This window comes from Carlito syrichta, unplaced genomic scaffold, assembly GCF_000164805.1.
Source record: "Carlito syrichta isolate Samal-C Ts95f unplaced genomic scaffold, Tarsius_syrichta-2.0.1 Scaffold311363, whole genome shotgun sequence".
NCBI lineage: Eukaryota > Metazoa > Chordata > Mammalia > Primates > Tarsiidae > Carlito > Carlito syrichta.
The window spans coordinates 171,739-184,066 of NW_007255459.1; positions in this window are offsets into that span (position 1 = coordinate 171,739).

Consider the following 12,328-nt stretch of genomic DNA (forward strand, 5'->3'; position numbering starts at 1 on the left):
CTCCAGTCTAGGCGACAGAGTGAGACTCCAACTCAAAAAAAAAAAAAATAGAGGGGACAAATACTGGACCAAGGTCCTTAAGAAGGTGAGAGAGGAAGGAATCCAGGCGAAGGAATTGATCTCTGATGGCAGCAGAGATAACAGAATATCCTTACAGATGTTGGTAGCTTTGTAAATCCAAAGAAAATCAGATTCCACTAAAAAAAAAAAAGACTTCAGAGAGCTACCTGGCCACTTTTCCTCTTCTATCATGAGAGGCACCATCTTTGAGGAACAGCCCCTCACCAGATACCGAATCTGCTGGTCCCTTGATTTTGGACATCCCCAGAACTGTGAGCAATACATTTCTGTTGTTTATAAATTACCTGGTCTAGTTCGGTGGCTCAGCCTGTAATCTCGCACTTTGGGAGGCTGAGGTGAGTGAATTGCCCGAGCCCGCGGGTTCGAGACCCGCCTGGGCAACTTGGCAAGACCTCATCTCTACAATAAAATAAAAAAAAATTAGCCGGGCGTGGTAGCACGTGCCTGTAGTTCCAGCTACTTGGAAGGCTGAGGCACAAGGATCCCCAGAGCCCAGCAGGTCGAGGCTGCAGTGGCCGGGAGCAGCCACTGCACTCCAGTCTGGGCGACAGAGTGAGACTCCAACTCAAAAAAAATTTTAAAAGAAAAATAAATATAAATAAATAAATTACCTGGTCTAAAGTATTTTGTTATGGCAGCAGAATGGATTAAGGCAGGGAGCAAGAGTAGAAGCAGAGACCCATTTCCAGGGGAGAGGTGGCAATGATTCAGGTCCCAGGCACTGGCCTCCAACCATCATGGCAGCAGTAGAGGTAGGGAGGAGTGACTGAATTCTGGATTGATTTTAAAGGAAGAGCCAACAGGGAGTGGCGTGTGAGAATGAATTTTTTTTGTTTGAGTTGGAGTCTTATTCTGTCTCCCAGGATGGAGTGCGGTGGCACACTGCTCACAGCCACTGCAGCCTCCACCTGCTGGGCTCAGGTGATCCTTCAGCCTCAGCCTTCCAAGTAGCTGGAACTACAGGCATGCACCACCATGCCCGGCTGATTTTTTTTTTTAATCTATTGTAGAGATAAGGTCTCGCCAAGTTGCCCGGGCTGGTCTCTAACCCATGAGCTCAGGCAATCCTCTCACCTCGGCCTCCCAAAGTGCTGGAATTATAGGCGTGAGCCACCATGCCCAGCCAAGAATGAATTTTAAAGAGGGAGAAGTCAAAGATGAATACAACAATTGGTACAAGGAGGAAGCTACCTTTCATTGAGATAGGGAAGGCTGTGGGTGGAACAGACACGGAGGGGAAGATGCGGAGTTCAGTTTTGGACAGAGTAAGTCTAAAATATCTGTTAGGCCTTAAAGTAGAATTGATAAGTAGACAGATATATGGACCTGGAGTTTAGGAGAGAAACCGTAGATGCCCAACTGAGAGATCCAGACTGGGGACATTAATTGGGCATCATCGGTACATGAATAAAATTTTTTTTTTTGAGTTGGAGTCTCACTCCATCGCCCAGACTGGAGTGCAGTAGCATGCTCACGGCCACCCCAGCCTCAACCTGTTGGGCTGTGGTGATCCTTCCGCCTCATTATTCCAAGAAGCCACTACAGGCATGCGCTACCACACCCGGCTAATTTTTGACTTATTGTAGAGATGAGGTCTCACCAAGTTGCCCTGGCTGGTCTCGAACCCATGGGCTCAGGCAATCCACTAGCCTCGGCCTCCCAAAGTGCTGGAATTACAGGCTGAGCCACTGAGCCCAGCCTGAAATTTAAAGTCATGAGATGGGATGAGAGATCACCAAAGGAGTGACTACAGCAAGAGAAGTCTCCAGACTGCACCCTGGACATCGAACATTAAGAGGCAAGGAGACAAAAAGGAATCAGCAAGGAAGACTGAGCACTCCTTGGAGCTGGAGGAAAACCAAAAGACTGTGAAATCTGTCAAGCAAAGTGAATAAAGTGCTTTTAAAAAGAAGGAATGAGCCGGGCTCGGCGGCTCAGCCTGTAATCCTGCGCCTTCGGGAGGCTGAGGTGAGTGGATTGCCTGAGCCCGCGGGTTCGAGACCCGCCTGGGCAGCGAGACCTCATCTCTACAATAAATCAAAAAATCAGCCGGGCGTGGTAGCGCATGCCTGTAATTCCGGCTACTCGGAAGGCTGAGGCGGAAGCATCGCCAGAGCCCAGCAGGTTGAGGCTGCGGTGGCCGGGAGCGGCCACTGCACTCCAGTCTGGGCAACAGAGTGAGACTCCGACTCAAAAAAAAAAAAAAAAAAGAAAGAAGGAATGGCTGGCTGTTTCAAATGCTGTTGCTAGATTATGTAAAATGAAAACTAAGATGGTCCGTTGCATTTAGCAACAAGTTGTACTTTGGTAACCTTGGGAGAGGATCTGATAGAGTGATAGAATCAAGAACTTGATGGAGCGTGTTTCAGAAAGCCACTACAGATAACTCTCTCAAGACGTTTTGTGGCAAAGGGGAGCAGAGACATAGGCTACAAAGAAGTGTTTTGCTTTTAAGATTGAGAGAAACTGTCTGGATGTGGTGGCTCAAGCCTGTAATCCCAGCACTTTGGGAAGCTGAGGTGAAAAGATTGCCTGAGCCCGCGAGTTTAAGACCAACCTGGGCAACTTGGTGAGACCTCGTCTCTAAAATAAATGACAAAAATTAGCCGGGCGTGGTAGCACATGCCAGTAGTTGCAGCTTCTTGGAAGACTGAGGTGGAAGGATCACTGCAGCCCAGCAGGTCAAGGCTACGGTGGCCAGGAACGTGCCACTGCACTCCAGCCTGGGTGACAGAGTGAGACTCCAACTCAAAAAAAAAAAAGAGTTTCATTCATGCACCAACTTGGTAAGACCTTGTCTTATACCAAAAAATTAGCCAGGCGTGATAGCATGCGCCTGTAGTTTCAGCTACTTGGAAGACTGAGGTGGAGGGATTGTCTGAGCCCAACAAGTCGAGGCTGCAGTGGCCGTGAGCATGCCACTGCACTCCAGCCTGGGTGACAGAGTGAGACTCTGACTCAAAAAAAAAAAAAAAAAAAAAAGATTGGGAGAAATAACAGCATATCTTGTATGTTAATGGGAATTAGTAATAGTAGTAGAGAAGGAAAAGTTAAGATTTTGGAAAAAGTAGAATTAATGAGAGTAGCACTGTTAGATTCTGTTTTAACTTCTAAGCTACATTGTTATCTTATAAATTGAAAAATGATATTTTTCTCTTGAAAGAAAATGTTGATCGAGGTGAGAGGATTGCCTGAGCTCATGGGTTTAAGACCAGCCTGGGCAACTTGGTGAAACCTCAGCTCTACAATAAATCAAAAAATTAGCTGGGCATGGTGGCTCATGCCTGTAATTCCAGCTACTTGGAAGGCTGAGGTGGAAGGATCACCTGAGCCCATCAGGTCGATGCTGCAGTTGTCATGAACATGCCACTGCACTCCAACTTGGGCGACGGAGTGAGACTCCAACTCAAAAAAAAAAAAAAGCAAAAGAAAGAAAGAAAGATAATGTTTTGGAATTTTTCTTACATAAAGCTGTTATGGACTAGATGTGGTTTGCTATTGCTGATCTGATGTTAGAAACTTTCTAGGTTTTCAACCCTCTACTTGCATAAAATAATGAGGCGTTCCTGCTGCAATATGAGGTCTTGCTGACAACCATATGTCTTTTCTGGCTGTAACCACAGGTGACACCTCTGATTGATGTAAAGTATCTCAATGTTCACTATTTGAAGTTTGTCTATTCTGACCATTACGTGGGCTTAGGATTCAGAATTCTTCTTGTTGGAGTAGAATTTCATTTTCATAGGATTACACTGTTATATCTAATGATGGGCTGTTGCTGCACTCAGCAAATGTGCTTGCCAGTTCTGCTGACTCGGTCTCATCTATTCTTGCATTTGGTAGCCACTTACCAAACACCTATAATGAGTAAAGCACTGGGCAAAACACAAAGATGAACTGGGGAATCGATGATGTGGTGGTGCACACCTGTAGTCTCAGCTACTAGAGAGGCCAAGGGAAGAGAATTCCTTGAACCTAGGAATTCAAGGCTGCAGGGAGCCATGATTGTACCACTGCACTCAGCCTGGGTGACAGAGCAAGACCTTATCTCAAAAAAATAAAATAAAAAAGACACACTGAGTATGACCCTGCCCATAAGGTACTTATAGTCAAGGAGAGAGATAAAACAAATACTGAACTATGATACATGATAGAAAGCATTTTGTGTCATAAAAGAAGTTCAAAGTATTAGAAGAATCCAAAGGAAAAAGAAATGATCAATTCTGGTTTGGAGGACACAGCTTCAGTCAGTCTGAAACTGACAGGTAGTCTACCCAATAGCTTTCCTTATTAATGAGTTCAGGTTATATCAATATTTTCCCACATTTTAAAACTCAATAATTTATTCTTATAACCCCCTAAAAATCAAGAACTTTTGAAACCCACTTGCACTTTACAGTCAAATGGGTTAACTGCATATATTTTTGTTAACATTCTTTTATTCCATTAATATTGCACTTCAAATTTAATATTAGAAGTATTTAGTTTAATGTTAAAAACCTAATGAATAGGGTTTTTTTTTTTGCCACAATGTCTTCCTCTGTCCCCCAGGCTAGAACGCAGTGACACAGTCATAGCTTACTGCAGCCTCAAACTCTTGGGCTCAAGGGATCCTCCTGTTTCAGCCTCCTGAGTAGCTGGGAATATATATGTGCTCCACCACACCTGGCTAATAGTAGCTCTTTTTTTTTTTTTTTTTTAACCAGGGTCTCACTTTTGGTAAAATCATAGCTTACTGCAGACTTGAACTCCTAGGCTCACACAATCCTCCTGCCTCAGCCTCCCAAGGAGCTGGGAAACAAGCATGTACCACCTTGCCTGGCTGATTTTTTGAGTTTGGGTTTTTTTGGGGGGTTGGAGTCTCACTCTGTCACCCAGGCTGGCGTGCAGTGGCATGCTCATGGCCACCACAGCCTCAACCTGCTGGGCTAGAGTGATCCTTCTGCCTTGGCCTTCCAAGTAGCTGGAACTACAGGTCCATGCCACCATGCCTGGCTAATTTTTTGATTTATTGTAGAGACGAGGTGTCACCAAGTTGCCCAAGCTGGTCTCAAACCCGCGGGCTCAGGCAATCCTCTCACCTTGGCCTTCCAAAGTGCTGGGATTACAGGACTGAGCTACCGCTGTACCTGGCTACCTAGCTGATTTTTCAACTTTTTGTAGAGACAATGTCTTTCTATGTTGTCCAGACTGGTCTTGAACTTCTGACCTCAAGTGATCCTCCCACCAAGGCCTCCCCGAATGCTGGGATTATAGGCATGAGCCATCATGCCAGACCAATAGTTGTATTTTAATAAAAATAAGATTTAGACTGGGCACAGTGGCTCATGTCAATAATCCCAGCAATTTGGGAGGCCGAGGTAAGAGGACTGCCTGAGCCCGCGGGTTTGAGACCAGCCTGGGCAACTTGGGGAGACCTCATCTCTACAAGAAATAAAAAAATTAGCCAGGCATGGCAGCATGTGCCTGTAGTTCCAGCTACTTGGAAAGCTGAGACGGAAGGATTGCCTGAGCCCAGCAGATCAAGGCTGCGGTGGCCATGAGCAGTTTGTTGCCTGGGCAACAGAGTGAGACTCCAACTCAAAAAAAAAAAAAAAGAAAGTAAATCATGCGTTGGTTCTGTACCTATTAACAAAGAAGGAAGAGCAGGAGAAGGAGGAAGAGAAGGTAAATCAACCATGTAAGTTGTGAAATAGAAGGCACATTTCTATTTTTATGCAACCACATAAAAACCACAAGTTTTCATCAATATTATATCTATGCATTAGGAGATATAAACATACAAGCTTATTTTATTATACCACTAGTTGACATATATCCAAAATGAGGTTCCAGAATGTCGTTCTAGGTTGCATAGTTCTAGGAAACAGATTTCTGAATGATGTTCTAGTACGTTTCTCTGAAACTGGACTTAATCACAAAGACAATATCTGTGTTTCAAAAAAATTGCACCAACAGTAAAATAGCAGAGCAAACAACTTTTTGCTCTAGGGATATTCTTTTCTCATCCTTTTTTTTTTTTCTTTATGAGTCAGAGAGACTCCCTCTGTCACCCAGGCTGCAGTGTAGTGGCACAATCACAGCCACCACAGCCTTGACCTGCTGGGCTCAGGTGATCCTTCTGCCTCAGCCTTCCAAGTAGCTGGAACTACAGGCATGCGCTACCATACCCAGCTAATTTTTGGATTTATTGTAGAGACGAGGCCTCACCAAGTTGACCAAGCAGGTCTCCAGACCCTGGGATCAGTCAGTCCTCTCGTGTGGGCCTTCCAAAGTGCTGGGATTACAGGCATGAGCCACCACACTCGGCTTTTTTCTCTCTTTTAAAAAATGTTTAAATGTGAAATATGACACTCATATAAAAATGTACACTCAGGTGATTATAAAGTAAAATCTGTGTAATGATAATCTTGGTCAAGGGGTCCAGCATTGTCAGATCCCAGTACCGCCCCTCTGTCCTCATACCTTCCTGATCACAACACTGTCCTTATGTACTGACTTTCATTGTGATCATTTCCTTGTTTTTTTTCATAATTTTACCACTTATACGTGCATCCCCAAACAATGTAGTTGTTTTTTGCCTACTTTTGAATTGAAATGTACAATTCAGATGAAATTATACAATGGCTTTTTTGTATTTTACTCTTTTTTAGTTGTTCAACATTATAAAATTCACCTATGTTGTTGCATATTACAGCATGTTCATTGCTGTAAAGTATTCTATTGTATGAATATACTTTTTTTTCACCAAGTGTACTCTTTTTTTGGAGGGGGGGTTGGAGTCTCACTCTGTCACCCAGACTGGAGTGCAGTGGATGATCACAGCCACTGCAGCCTCCACCTGCTGGACTCAGGCGATCCTTCCACCTCAGCCTTCCAAGTATCTGGAATCACAGGCATGCACCACTACAGCTGATTAATTTTTCTATTTATCGTAGAGACGAGATCTTGTCAAGTTGCCCAGGCTGGTCTCAAGTACCTGAGCTCAGGCAATCCTCTTGTGTCGCCTCCCAAAGTGTCAGGGTTACAGGTGTGAGCCACCGTATCCATTGTACTCTTTTTTTTTTTTGAGTTGGAGTCTCACTCTGTCACCCAGACTGGAGTGCAGTGGCCCCTCCCGGCCACCGCAGCCTCGACCTGCTGGGCTCCGGCGATCCTTCCGCCTCAGCCTTCCGAGTAGCCGTAATTACAGGCATGCGCTACCACGCCCGGCTGATTTTTTTTTGATTTATTGTAGAGATGAGGTCTCACCTGCCCAGGTGGGTCTCGAACCCGTGGGCTCAGGCAATCCACTCACCTCAGCCTCCCAAAGGCACGGGATTACAGGCTGAGCCACCGAGCCTGGCTTCCATTTTACTCTTGAACATATCATTCTAATTTTTACCAACTGTATACAATGCTGTGAATATTTTTGTTTTTTGTTTTTGTATCCTGATACACCCAAACATGTGCTTTCCCTTTTACTTGAAAAAACATAATGTCTTATTAAAATGAAATCAATCACTTTTTTCCTGGCAATTTCCAATGCTTTTCTCTTTTATTTCTTTCTTTTCTTTTCTTTTTCTTTTTCTTTTTTTTGCATTCATATGTTTGAATAGGAAGCTCAAGTTCTACATTAAATCTTTGGAATACATATTTTTTATCTAGGGATGATGTCCAGTGCCATTCAATGTGCAGAGAAATGGGAACACACACAGGATGGGAGCGCTAGGATTGCACAACAGTTAATAACACATGCTCTCAAATAACATAGATTTTAATCAAATTGTGTAGCAGCTACAATATTCAGATTTTTATCCTATACAATTTGGATAGAGTGACCTTAGACTGTTATTGTAAAGTATGTCCATAGTAACTACTTACTATGCAAGTAACAGAAAACCCAACTCAAACTGGTTTCGATACTACAGGATTTTTTTTTGTTTTTTTTTTTGAGTTGGAGTCTCATTCTGTCACCCAGGCTAGACTGCAGTGGAACATTCACAGCCACTGCAGCCTTGACCTTCTGGGCTCAGGTGATCCTTCTGCTTCACCCTTCCTGGTAGCTGGAACCACAGGCCCCAGCCACCACGCCTGGCTAATTTTTTGGTTTATTGTAGAGACAAGATCTCGCCAAGTTGCCCAGGCTGGTCTTGAACCCCTGGGCTCAGGCAATCCTCTCACCTCGGCCTCCCAAAGTGCTGGATTACAGGTTTGAGCCACCACACCTGGCTAATTTTTTGGTTCATTGTAGAGACAAGATCTCGCCAAGTTGCCCAGGCTGGTCTTGAACCCCTGGGCTCAGGCAATCCTCTCACCTCGGCCTCCCAAAGTGCTAGGATTATAGGCTTGAACCACCACACCCGGCCAATTCTTATATTTATAGAAAACATTTTCATGGAAGGAATAGGATTGGAAATGGACCTGCTATTTTCACCCTAAACCAAAAGCATGCATATTGTTACTGAATACAAGACTGTTTTGCAAAGGGCCCAAAATATTGCACCCAGAAGTTGTAATTAAATACTAATGAGCACACAAGTAAATCTCAAAGCAAACCTCTCATCTTTGGAGAACTGAAGATATTTTAGAACAAGAAAACAAAGGGAAATTAATCTCCTACAAAAGGTCTCAGGAAAAAAGTAGAGATTCTTGTCCAGGGCAAAAACAAAGAAAATATAAAAAGTATTCATTATACATACATCAACTGAGTTTCACTGTCTGAGACGCCAAACCAAGAGGCTATAAAATAGTAATTGCCAGCATATGGTCTCTAGGGAACTTTTTGGAATGATGGACTTGTTTTGAAACTGAAATGTGGGAATAGTTGTACAGCTGTATAAATTTACTAAAAATTACACAAGCTGTACACTTATCATAGGTGCATTTTGTGATACATAGATTATACTTCTGTAAAGCTACTAAATTAAAAAAAAATGAACAAGAGTCATATTCCAAAAAGTTACATTTTTATTACAAGCAACATTGAAATACCGTTTTGTACTTTTCCTCCTCCTCCACTTCCTCTTTTTTTTTTTTCTAAGTTCATCCAGTGTGTGTGGATAATACAAGTGCCTGCCAGAAGGTATTTCTTTGCTAAGGATGAGCCTTTCCAGCTGGTTATGCTGAAGGGCAACCATCTGGTTGTGATTTCATGGACAGGTTTTTTTGTTGTTGTTGCTTTTTTTAAGGCAAGGTTTTGCTCTGTTGCCCAGGCTGGTGTACAGTAACCTCACTGTAACCTTGATCCCCTGGACTCAAGCCATCCTCTTACTTCAGTCTTCAAAAGTAGCTGGGACTACAGGTATGTGCCTCCACACCTAGCTAATTTTAAAATTTTTTTGTAGATACGAGGTCTTGCTATGTTGCCCAGGCTGGTCTCAAACTCCTGGCTTCAAGCAATCCTTCTGCCTCAGCTTCCCAAATTACTGGAATGACAGGCGTGAACCTCCACACCTGGCCTATCCCCTACTGTTTCAACTTTACTTTTAGCGAATTAGCACTTTTCATCTTTCTCTATACACCATACCTTTCTCCCTTCAGATCCATTCTTCACCACCAAAGATACGGGTACTTAACTGTGATGCTCACTTTTGAGTGTGAATTATGCCTGACTCTTATGGAATCTTGTGTATTCCTTGTGCCGGCAATGCCAAGTTCTGATAATTAGCATTGGAGAACAACACCAACCACCATTATAAAAGGACATTAAACCAGTCCAGGAGATGCATGGCCTGTGGTTAGAATCTGTGGTTCTACACTCACCTCTTCACTAACCTACGTCATGACCCTCCTGGGAAGTCACTTCAACTTTCTGTAACTCATTTTCCTTCTCTCCAAAATAGGGACAACACTTTCTGTGCATACTTCACTGGGTTTTGAGTCTCTTTCCACAGAGACCATTTTTTGTTTGCTTATGAAATAATTTAGATAACAAAGAGATATAAAGAATAATATAACAAGACCCAAGTATCCACCCGTCTAAAAAGCAAAGCATGACACACAGAGTGGAATCCCTGCTTTGATGAGCTTCATGTGCTTATTTTGTCTTATTTGCATTCTCACCATGCTCCTGTCTTGGGAATATACTTGTATTTTTATCATTACCATTATCAATATCTGGGTAAGTGTGTTGCTAACTGGGGTAAGTAATATGAACTGGAAGTAATGAGTTCAGGAGAAATGACAATCAGTTCTGGTCTATTTTTCAAAACATACATGCAGCAGTGTTCAGAAATTCCCAGTGCTTCCCTCTGACTATACTGTGTTTCTTAGTTAGAACACCTTCTGTGCAAGTGAAGCAAAAGCACACCTTCAAATGGCTTCAACAGTCTAGGGGATTTATTAATTTACAGATTAAAAGCCCAGAAGTAGACTTTCAGGTCAGGCTTGTTTCTGATGCTCAACAGTGGATCCAGGTTTCTTTTTGGTTCTCTCTCTGCTTTCTGCAGTGTATGCTTCCTCCTCTGGAGTCCTTCTCGGTGTTCAAATAGGCCCAGAGAAACAAAGTCTCTCCTTGACCAAACTGTAGTCAGGTTCCTCTGAATCCTCTTTCTAACTAGGCCTTGACTTTTGGGCTTCCTTGCCATCTTTGCATCACTGATTTTCATCAAGAATTCACCCTGCTATGTCAGTCCAGCCAGAATTCCCCACTTGACATCTGATGGGGTTGGTCATCCTGCACCATCCCCCAGGTGATGTCTCATAACCCTGGCCTGCCTTCAGCAAGAATCCTGTTGGGTTTATCCAGAATCTTCCCTTCCCCCTGATGTTTCCTTTTCCTCATTTTCCATCCATCAACCCCACTCTCACCCTTTACTCTCCTCCTTGACATAAATTTTCATTTTTTCTTTTTTTATTCAAGTTCAGCCCGATCTCTCTCCCCTACTGCCAAACTCATTGCAGTAGTCTCTATACTTATTGTGACAGTCCTGAGTGGTCTACTTTGCCATTTTAATACATGTCATGAATAAGATTTCTTCTTTAATACTCTTTATATGACAGTTTTATAATGTTCAAAGAGATTCAAAAATTAAGATAATGTTTTCTCTAACATGGTTGCTCAACATTTACTTTTTTTTTTTTTTTTTGAGTTGGAGTCTCACTCTGTTGCCCAGACCGGAGTGCAGTGGCCGCTCCCAGCCACCGCAGCCTCGACCTGCTGGGCTCCGGTGATCCTTTCCGACTCGGCCTTCCAAATAGCAGGAACCACAGGCGCGCGCTACCACGCCCGGCTAATTTTTGTTCTATCGTAGAGATGAGGTCTCACCAAGTTGCCCAGGCGGGTCTGAAACCCGCCGGGGCTCAGGCAATCCACTCACCTCAGCCTCCCAAAGGCGCGGGATTACAGGCTGAGCCGCCAAGCCCGGCTAATATTTACTTTTTATTATTGATAGTTTAGGAAAGTTCCTTTCAGCTTCACAATTCATTTATTGGTAATGACAAGGCTCTTTTCTAGGCTAAACTTTAGTCAGTTTCCAGAACTTTCTCCTAGACTCACTTTCTTGTAAAATGCACTCACTGTGCACTTTCTTGTAAAATCCAGTTTTAGAAAAGAACCATGCTAAGTCAGGGTAACTCCCATCTTCGATATATGACCAGTATCTGATGAGCTTTCTCGTCCTCCACCATCCCAAGGGGATGTCTGGTTACCCTAGCCTGACATCAGCAAGAATCACGTTAGGTGGGGTTAGCCAGAATCCTCCAGCCCTAGACTTTTCCTCTTAGTGAATTTCCATCCACTGATCTCCCTATAGTTCCAACTACTCAGAGGCTGAGGCTGGAGGATTACTTGAGTCCAGGAGTTCGAGGTTACAGTGAGCTATGCTCATGCCACCACATGTCAGCCTGGACAACAGAGCAAGACCCTGTTTCTAAAAGTAAGCAAACAAACAAAATAACAGTTAATAGATATGCATTTTTAGGAGTGTTTTAAAATTTATGAATATTTCTATGAAGTTTCAAAGGTGAAAAGGTGAATTGTAAGATTTCAGGGCATTTCAAGTTTTCTTATATATAATGAATGGTAATACTTTGAATCAATGACATGCATTAACCAATTTGGCTTTGCTGTCAGTGTGGTATTAATTCCCCTAGTGTCAGTATTTTTTTTTGAGTTGGAGTCTCACTCTGTCGCCCAGACTGGAGTGCAGTGGCCGCTCCCGGCCATCGCAGCCTCGACCTGCTGGGCTCCGGCGATCTTCCGCCTCAGCCTTCCGAGTAGCGGAATTACAGGCATGTGCTACCACGCCCGGCTGATTTTTTGATT